This window comes from Erinaceus europaeus, chromosome 5 (genome assembly GCF_950295315.1).
Source record: "Erinaceus europaeus chromosome 5, mEriEur2.1, whole genome shotgun sequence".
NCBI classification, from domain to species: domain Eukaryota; kingdom Metazoa; phylum Chordata; class Mammalia; order Eulipotyphla; family Erinaceidae; genus Erinaceus; species Erinaceus europaeus.
In genome coordinates, this window is record NC_080166.1 from 104603732 (window position 1) to 104614430 (window position 10699).

General features: G+C 36.8%; 1 pseudogene; it reads right to left on the reverse strand.

Annotated features, from left to right (window-relative positions):
- Nucleotides 1–374: 374 nt before the first annotated feature.
- On the reverse strand, nt 375–1100 carry LOC103125862 (phosducin-like protein 3; annotated as a pseudogene).
- Between the last annotated feature and the right edge of the window lie 9599 nt (nt 1101–10699).

Sequence of the window (10699 nt, forward strand, 5' to 3'; positions counted from 1 at the left end):
AAATTACACCATGACATTAATTAGATCCAGCTAGTCTGATATTGTTGTCTATTTCTGTCAAATTGCTTGAGTTTTTATATGTTATTTTATTTTTTCCCATTTAAAGTGATTTTATATGAAACACACTTCTTAGCTTTATATGGTTGATAAAATGATAAATTCTTTTTTCATGTCAATAGCTGTTTTTATTAAAGGTAATGTTATAAAAGGAATTTAATAAATTCTCAGTAGTGATTGTTTCTGATATTTATAAGATGTAAAAACATGATTATAAATGGCTGAAAAACTAAAGATCCAAACCTATCTTTCCTTTTTAAGAAAATGCAGGTGACCTGTCACATCAGGGAAGTTCGGCATGTTGCTGTACCCACCCATAGCCTTAGTCATTCTCAGAATCACTGCCGCTCCTCATGGGCACTGAGCATCACACTGAGGACAGTAATGTGTCTTCAATTGGTTTCCTAAGGTTTTCCTCTAGGTCAGTCTTGATGGCTCCAGATTCAGACAACTTCCACTCCAATTCATCTCTTGTCAGGTTCATGCCTACAAACACTAAAGGCCCAATAAAGTGAGTCTTGCTATCACCTTCAAGGTAAACAAATACTGTGGGCAGGTTTCTATCAGGGTAATTGTGTATGCAGATTGTTGAGATAGCTATGATAAATTTGACACTGGCAAACTTCCTGGTAAGTCCACTGAAGTGCTGATTTATCAGGGCACAGAGGGAAATCCTTTATTTGTAAAGATGCAAGATTACCCACAGGCCCTCACAGGCTTTGGTAATTTATTGAACATAATCCTTTCCTGAGATCTCTAAAACTTCACCAAATTTATTCTTCAATTTAGTTGCTTTCCATTCTACTAGTCTTTGCTGTCTGTACATTTCAATAACATGTTCACCTGCCTCATTAAATTCATCTTCATTATCCTCTAGTTCTTGCAAAGTAATATCTTCAGATGTCTTCACGATTGATTGCTGAAGGATTAACTGTTCCTCTTCTTTTGCTTCTTTTCCCGTTCTTTCAAATTATCCTTTGAGGTCAAGATGCCCTTTTCCACAAGATGTCATTCTACTCAGTGTCTGAATTAGGGTTCTGCATCTTGTCCGAAAAAGCTCAAGTCTAGCTCCCTGAGCGTGCACACACCCACCGCCAAAATGATAAATTCTTAAGATGTGTGGAACAATGATCAATGCAACATACAGAAAATAAGTCCCTGGATATTCTCTTACATACAAACAAACATTTATATTTTGGCATTTTATTCCAGACTCCTTATCACTATGTATTTGTGTCATTAAAATAGAAAAGTTAAGGCTGTTGTTATTATTGCCAGAATGATAAAATTTTCTTGAGTCTCCGAAGTATGCTGGTGAGACATATGCTTCTCTTCAGAAAGTATCCCATTCTCTATAAATAACTTTTTTAAAAGGTGGAATAACATTTGAAGATTACACTCACATTGTCTTAAAAAATATTATTAAAAAATTAATTAACCTGTGTTAGCGGTACTTATGATTCATTCTCTTACTACATACATGGCTTTTCTCCCTGTATCTTGGCATTTAGATTATAATTTTGTCAGAAATATATCCATGCCACTAAGCAACTTTTTTTTAATGAAAGACCAGAATACTGGTCAGATTGGACATGCATGATTCCAGAGATCAAACTTGGGCTTCAGGAATTCAAGTCCTGTGCTCTGCTTCTGGGAAAGCTCCCCAGAGTCACCACTAAGTATTTTTATTACACACACACACACACACACACACACACACATATGCATTCTTTACCACTAAATATTTCTATTACTTTGCAGATAATGTTTCTCACTATTATTCTCTTGCAATATTCCTGCATTTTGTCAAAAATTGTCCATGCCCGTTACTATGTAAAAACAAATTGACAAGAGTATTTCAAACAGAAGTTTCAAAAAGATAAACCAACCAATCAAAGTTGGTAGAGTAAATAATCAAACCATCAAACACAGAAAATGGTGCATAATATCTGGTGTCTTTTCAAGACTTCAGGTCACTGTTAGCATTTGAGTTATTTGCTTTTACCAACTTTGAATATCTCATAAGATGTATCTGCCCATATGTATATTACTGAGTGTTGGGTTGTATTGCAGGAGAGAGAAGAGACCAGGAACTCGTGGCAGCGTGGTTATACAATTCTTTATTGATGCGGGAGCCCCAGAGTTGGGTGTGAGCTCAGCAGGTTTAGACCATGTGGAGCTAGCAAAATGGCTGCCTCCCACTATGCTCGCCAGGTCTGGATGCGGGAGAGAGCGGAAACAGGAGTGACCTTTATAGGAGAATTCTGGAAGTAGCAAGTTGGGAATAGGATTGGTTAGGAAAGGGGGTGGAGAGAGGCAAAAGGCATGCTGGGAAGGTGGAACCATCCTTAGCAAATGTTGCAATGGTTTTAACTGAATTAGCAATACCCTGAGGGGATAACGTGGTGGGGATCTTCCAGGAAAAACAATGACTATATAAATAATACTTGCATGGAAATATAGTGGTTTGTGGGTCCTGCCAATGTTCAACCATATCTGCACAATTTCCCAACAACTGAGTGCCTTTTGTAATATGTGTTTTTTCTTGGAATGTTTTGGAGATTTTTTTCCTTGAATAGGTTAAGTGTAAATCTGTTTTTTGTTTTTTTTTTTAATTAATCCAAGTGGCAATCCATGGAAGATAGAGCACCATTTCTTCTGAATATCAAGGGTTGGATTCATAATTCAGTAATTTGTTCCTTTAATTGTAGTGTAGCATTTCAGATAAAAATAAGTTTTTTTTAATTTAGTTTATTTTTTAATGAAAAAGAGTAGATACAGAGGGAAAGATAGATATCACAACACTGCTCAATTCTGGTTTATGGTAGGGCTGGGGATTAAACCCGGGACCTCAGAGCCTCAGGCTTGAGAGGCCTTTGCATAACCATTATGATCTCTTCTTTGTCCCTCAAGAGAGTTGTAATACAATGTAACTTCCTTCTAAGGTTATCTCTCACTGGAAGTACAGAATAAGCATTTCTTCCTCCAGCTAGTGATAAAAGAAAGGGGGAAAATATATATACACACACATAGGAGGAAGCTAATTATTCATTTTACATATGATAGACATTAATGCTAGCTATTTAAATTAACACAGTAGATCTAAAAAAAAAAAGACAAAAAGACAGGGGAGGGGGGAGGTAGATAGCATAATGATTATACAGAGACCTTTATGCCTGAGGCTCCGAAGTCAATCCCCTGCACTACCATAAACCAGAGGTTTTAAAAAAAAAAAGACAGCAGAAACCAAGACACAACATACATGAACAAATGTGAAAGGAATTTTCATTACTTTACAATAATTTGACAGCTTAAAGAAAATCATAACATACTCAGAAGGGCCTTTTTAGGTCTACAATTTTCCTAAATCTTCACTTCAGACATTTCATCAGTAAATATGTCTTAAGATCTTCAAGTATATTTCCAACTAAAAATTGTATATGTAGTTGACTATGATAAAATTACTTAATTTCAAAACGTTAACTTGAATTAAAAGAAGCCCAGATGACCTGATTTTCCTTGAGTTCTAGGCCACTTTGGAATAGATAAGAATTTGCCATTTCAAAATCAAAATGGGTAAAGTCATTCTACAGTGTATATTTTTTTCCTTGCTGTGTCTTATTGTTAATATTGGTTGTTAGAGGTTCATTTCTAATTATCCCCACAATTCCATTTTCTATTGAGGATCTCATTGACTGACATATTAAATTATGCATGGCAAACTGAAAAGGATCAGCTCAGATTTTGGCATTCAGTCACCATCTGTGCTTTGTATATTGGCATATCTCACATCACTTTCATGTTTGCTTTAAAAGGGTATGACAGTGAGGCTTTTCATAATGTTTGTTGTTCCATAATTCTAGTAATGGTCATAATCTGAGAACATAAAGATTCATTTGGGAAGCTGAAGAATTTTGAAAATAAAACCCCCCACTGGGTGGCGATTTAAGTAATTGCTAACATTTTTCTTTTTTTTTTTTTTAATTTTTTATTTAAGAAAGGATTAATGAACAAAAACATAAGGTAGGAGGGGTACAACTCCACACAATTCCCACCACCCAATCTCCATAACCCACCCCCTCCCATGATAGCTTTCCCATTCTCTAGCCCTCTGGGAGCATGGACCCAGGGTCATTGAGGGTTGCAGAAGGTAGAAGGTCTGGCTTCTGTAATTGCTTCCCCGCTGAACATGGGCATTGACTGGTCGGTCCATACTCCCAGTCTGCCTCTCTCTTTCCCTAGTAAGGTGTGTCTCTGGGGAAGCTGAGCTCCAGGACACATTGGTGGGGTCTTCAATCCAGGGAAGCCTGGCCAGCATCCTGGGGGCATCTGGAACCTGGTGATTGAAAAGAGAGTTAACATATGAAGCCAAACAATTTGTTAAGCAATCATGGATCCCAAGCTTGGAATAGTGAAGAGGAAGTGTTAGGGAGGTACTCACTGCAAACTCTAGTGTACTTCTGCTTTCAGGTATATATTTTGCAGTAGTTTATGGATACGTGTGAACATAAGCTCTCTCTCACAGAAACTGGTGTATATCTAGATTATGGGACTTTGTTAGAAAGTGAACTACCTGAGATGAAATTAGAGTGTACTATAAAAGGAAAGGTCTCACCCGAGTAATGAAGCCGAAGGGTTGTCATTCCACATGTGAAGTCTCTGGACGCAGTCTGAGGTGAAGCATGTTGAGGTGGCAATCGTTGTGTTGGTTAGGGTGTGATCGGCGGATGCAATATTATTTGGTTTGGATTGGGAGACACATGCGGGAAAGTGGGCCCTGTCCAAGGGTTCCAGAACTGGGGGAAGTAGGGGCTCTATAGTGGAGATGTGAGGTTCCTGCTGTCTTAGGGTTCAAAAAGACAATCGATAGTTAATGTTATCATCACATTATTTGGTAGTTGGGTTAACTTTGAAAAGTCCTTTTGTTATGGTTTGCTGTACAGTATCCAGTATCTTGTATATAGCTGTGCTATTGGATGCTTCTAATCTACTTGGTCTAGGCTTTTGAGAGAGTCCGCATATCAAATACACAGCCTATATATTAAAAAGATTCAGTTTGTGTTTTGAGAAACTTTGAGACATACAACTGATTTTCCCCCTCTCTATTAATTAACTACTGTTTTATATGTCTACATTTTGCTAGGAGTGTACATAAACACCATTCCCACCACCAAAAGACTGTGACCCATCCCTCCCACCCACTCCCACCCCCCACTGGCCCAGGAAGATGCATGTCTACCCCTCACCACAGGGTTTTTACTTTGGTGCCCTACTTACAATTTGATCAGGTCCTGCTTTTAGTTTATCTTTCAGATCTTCTTACTCAACTTCTGTTGATGAGTGGGATCATCCCATACTCATCTTTATCTTTCTGACTTAGTTCACTTAACATAATTCCTTCTAGCTCTTTGCAAGATGGGTCAGAGTAGGTGGGTTCATTGTTCTTGATAGCTGCATAGTATTCCATTGTGTATATATACCACAGCTTTCTCAGCCACTCATCTGTTGTTGGGCACCTGGGTTGCTTCCAGGTTTTAGCTATTATGAATTGTGCTGCTATGAACATAGGAGTACACACCTCTTTTTGGTTGGGTGTTATGGAGTCCTTGGGGTATAACCCCAGGAGAGGAATTACTGGATCATATGGAAGGTCCATGTCTAGCCTTCTGAGAGTTTTCCAGACTGCTCTCCACAGAGGCTGTACCAATTTACATTCCCACCAGCAATGTAAAAGGGTTCTTCTGTCCCCACATCCTCTTCAGCATTTGTTGCTGCTGACCTTTTCCAGGTATACATTCACCCAGATTTTTCTTTCAATAGCATGGAGCATTAAAACCTACTTGCATTGCAACACAACTTTGTTTTCTTGGTATTTTTAATTCATGAATTTACATTAAATTTGATATCTATATCTTTATTTAAAAGATTACTATTTATATCCAATAGAGGTAACACCTATTCTTATTTGTGTATCTGTCCTATTTGGAATTAAGAGAAATAACTGGAGATTTTCTTTGCTTTATTTATATTTATAATTTTTTAATTATATTTATTTATTGGATAGAGACAGACTGAAATTGGAAGGGAGAGGGCAGATAGGGAGGGAGAGAGAAAGAGGAATACCTGAAGACCTGCTTCACAAATTGCAAAGCTTTCCCCCTGCAGGGGCCTTGGGTCTTGAACCTGGGTCCTTATGCACTGTAACATGTGTACTCAACCAGGTATGCTACCACAGGCCCCGAGAATTGCTTTGCAACAATAATTGTTCGCAGAAACTTTTAGAAAATTTTTTTCCGATAAAGTTCACAACCTAGGCTCGAATTCCAGTACCACATCTATTTTTTCCTATAAAGTAAGGTCAATGTTTTCTCCATTAATAGTTGCTTCACCTGTACAAGCAAAATATGCACATCACAAGTTTTTATTAGTGGTTTTTATTACTGCAGTGTTCCCAGAAAACAGGAGAGGAAAAAACAGTCTCATGTCACTAGTTGAAACTAAGGATTATGTGAAGTAAAATTTCAGATATATCTCCTTCAATTTCTGAACATAAACAGATACTGAAGTTTTTTTTTTTTTTTTTAAGGCTTCTTGAACTGTTATAAAATCTAAGGTTACAACGTTTTAATTTTCAACCTGACATTCTGAATGTAGACATTTCCTACTGATTGTAAATGAAATCAGTTCTAACTTTTGAAACCAGCTCCTCTTTTCCCTTATCTCTCATAAAAATAAATACATGTATCTAAAAAAAATTAAAATAAAAACAGGAGATGAGATGTGGATAACCCAGTAAATGCACTCACTACCTTGCTTAAGGACCCAGGAAGACTTAAGTTGTTGGTGGGAGACAATTACTATGTAGAGATAAGAAATTCAATTTATGTGACATTCCTCTTTTTTTTTTTTTTTTTATGAGATCTGCACAGCTCTGTCTTATGGTGGTGTAGGGGATTGAACCTGGGACTTTGGAGCCTCAGGCATGAGAGTCTCTTTGCATAACCCTTACGCTATCTCTCATGGCCAACATATATGCCTTATAAATTATTGTTTCCCTAAGTTAACATTACATGAAAATTTAAATTAAAAATGAAAGAGCTAGAATCATTACATGTTCATAGAAACTCAAGCATTTCACTGCTGATAGATATATTACCTCTGAGATAACTTTCACCAAGTATTTGTAGATACCAATTAAAAATGTATTTGCAAAACATTAGTTGTGACAGCTGTCCAAAGAGAAATGATAGTTCATTTCATGTCGTCAAGGTACAGTGGTGATTAATATGGTTTATCCCAATGTGTATTTCTTAACTTATCTTTTGTAGTACCATAAACCTGAATAGCACTAGTGAGTTTTTATCGTTTCTCCTCTAAATTCCCAGTTGTAAGGTATTTTCTAGTATAGCATATATTTTCAGGCCCTGCCTAGACTGAGTATGAAACATAGCCAGTTCTGAGTACATTTTAATCAAGGAATAGATCTGCATGTTAATCATATTAGCCTTTTCACCTGTGCAATAAAATTTGCTCACAACAGAATTTATAGAATCTGCTGATAGGTTATGATAAAGAATAGACTGCCTAAGGACCTAGTGGGGGTTGTATGTTACGCATGTACAAGCTATTGTATTTACCATCGACTGTGAAACATTTATTCCCCAATAAAGAAATTTTAAAAAATACCCTGTTAAAAAAATCGGGCCAAAATTATAAATTTGTATGTCTTGCAATCATAAAAATATAGGTTGAGGAGCTGGGCGGTAGCACAGCAGGTTAAGTGCACATAGTTTGAAATGCAAAGACTGGTGCAAGGATCCCTGTTGGAGCCCCTGGTTCCCTGCCCGCAGGGGGATTGCTTCACAGGTGGTGAAGCAGGTATGCAGGTGTCTGCCTTTCTCTCCCCCTCTCTGCCTTCCCCTTCTCTCTCAATTTCTCTCTGTCCTATCCAAAAACAATAGCAGCAATGGCAACAATAACAGTAACAACAACAACAACAAGGGCAACAAAATAGGAAAAATGGCCTCCAGGAACAGTGGATTCATAGTGCAGGCACTGAGCCCCAGTGATAACACTGCAAGCAAACAAATAAATAAATAAAAATAAAAGTAAAAAAAATTTAAAAATGTAGGTTGCCTGATAATCCAGAATCAAACTGCTAGACCAATGTCTATATGAAGTTTTTACCCCAGTAAACACACATTTTAAAGTCAAGGTTTTTAGAATAGAAATAGAACTTCAGTTTTCTCATATCTCAAGTTACTCTCAAATCCTTAAACTTTTGAAAAGTGCATTCACTGAAGTTGGGCAGGGTGATACACTTGGTAGAGCCCACTTTTTACCATGTGCAAGGATATGAGTTAAGCCTCCAGTCCCTACCTGCAGTGTGTGTGTGTATGTGTGTGTCGGGGGTTGGAGGGGAGGTAAGGGGCCAGGGACTTCAGGCGTAGTGAAGCAGTACTACAGGCGTCTCTCTATATTATTCACTATCTCTCCCTTTCACTGCAATTTCTATGTCTCTATCATAAAGAAAGAGAGAGGCCAGGTGGTGGCACACCTGGTTGAGCGCACATATAAAAATAAGCAAGGACCTGGGCTCAAGTCCCCAGTTCTGAGTTCTAGTCCCCTCTCCCTACATGAAGGAGGAAAACTTCATGAGTGTTGGAGCAGGCCTGCAGGTGTCTCTCTCTACCCCCCCTCTATTCCTCTTGATTCATAGCTGTGTCTATCCAATAAATAAAGATAATTTTTTTTTAATTAAAAAATCAAAAAGAGAGAAGGAAAGGAGAAGAAAAAGTATAAAATAACAAAAATATTTGTGAAGAGTTAAGGATGCAAATAATAATTCCTTAAGCAATGGCAGACATAGATGATAAAAAATAGTATAACTGCAAAAAAAATGTCAATTCAAAATTAAAATTGATTTTCAAAAATTATTGAAAAACTAATGGGGGCACCCTAAAGAAAAATAAGTAAATCAGAGACTATTTTTCTACTCTTAGCCCCTTGCTTGTTTGCTGACTTAAAAATCTCCTTGCTGTATTATAAAAGAGTAGAACTATGAGGATATCAGAAACTCCATATGGTTAATTAAAACTCAAAGTTTTTAATCCTTGAAAACTGATATAGCATAAATTATCTTCTCTAACCATTATCCTAGCCCCCTCCCATCTATATCCAACAATCTATGTATATATAGTCTTGAAACCAACACACAATGGATGTGTTTTGGTGGAAAGATAACTGGCAACTTGTTATTAAATAATTCCAGTTTATAAAAAGTAATGAATATTTACCCAGCTGCAGTTCTGAATGGTATTGACATTTTATAATTTTGAAAAGTGCTAGAGAATTCCCTAATAACCAAAACATGTGTTGCTCGAATTCGAATTAAACTAGAGATTTTTCTCTTTATTTGTAAAGCTTTATTGATCTCTTTGAGTTTCCCATAGAGATTCAAATGGTATTTGAAAGGTGAATGAAGAACTCTGATCTCACAGATGGCACAGCAATGAGGAAATCAAAGAACTGAAAACCAGACAAGATCAAGCTAGTTCAGGGTGTATGACCATAGACAGAAAGAAAATCAGGAAAGCAAATCAGGCAAATGTTCGTAACTTTAATCACACAAATTCTTAATGTTGTCCCCATCTCTGTAAAATGAAAGGATGAGATTAGGTAGCAATGAAAGTATCTTAGTCCTGAAATTTCATTGTTATGATAATGGCCATTTCTGGGGTCGAAGCCAAATGTTTCACATTCATTACTTAATCTAAACTTCATTAAAACTTCAAGGGTGATTTTATTATCTCTATTTTAAAAAGGATAAACTGAATTTCTGAAAGTTATCTCTCTAAATAGGGGCCAGAATCCAAGCAAAATTTAAGACTTTGAAATTGTGAGTCTTGTTACAAGAACTTGTGGGTGATTTACAGTGTATGATACTGAGGTGAAATAATAACATATCAAGTTAAAATGAAGTCAAATCCATTTAGTGATTCTGCTAGCTTTTATTAAATCATTCATATGAGGATGACACCATGCTCATTCTATGTAAAAACAAAGATTTTTTTAAAAGTTTAACAATTAACTTTGGATTAAATATTTTACTAAATTAGCATGACCACTTACTTTTTAAAAACAATCAGTTTAGACATATACAGGATGTATAAGACTCATGTCTGGGGGTTAGATAGCATAATGGTTATGCAAATAGTTTTTCATGCCTAAGGCTCCAAAGTCCCAGGTTCAATCCCCTGTACCACCATAAGCCAGAGCTGAACAGTCCTCTGGTTTAAAAAAAAAAAAAAAAAAAGAAAAAAGAAAAGAAAGAAAGAAATTTATGTCTGAGCACTCATTAATAGCATGATAAGGGGCCGAGTGGTGGTCCACCTGGTTGAGTGTACATGTAATAGTGCTCAAGGACCCAGGTTCAAGTCCCTGGTCCCCACCTGCAGGGGGAAAGCTCTGGGAGTGATGAAGCAGTGCTGCAAGTGTCTCTCTGTCTCTATCCCTATCTATTAGCCCCTTCCTTCTAAATTTCTGGCTGTGTCTATCCAATAAAAAAATAAAGATAAAAAAACCTTCTTTGTGATTTAATAATAAAAAATAGCATGATAAAAAAGCCACCAAAAAAAGAATT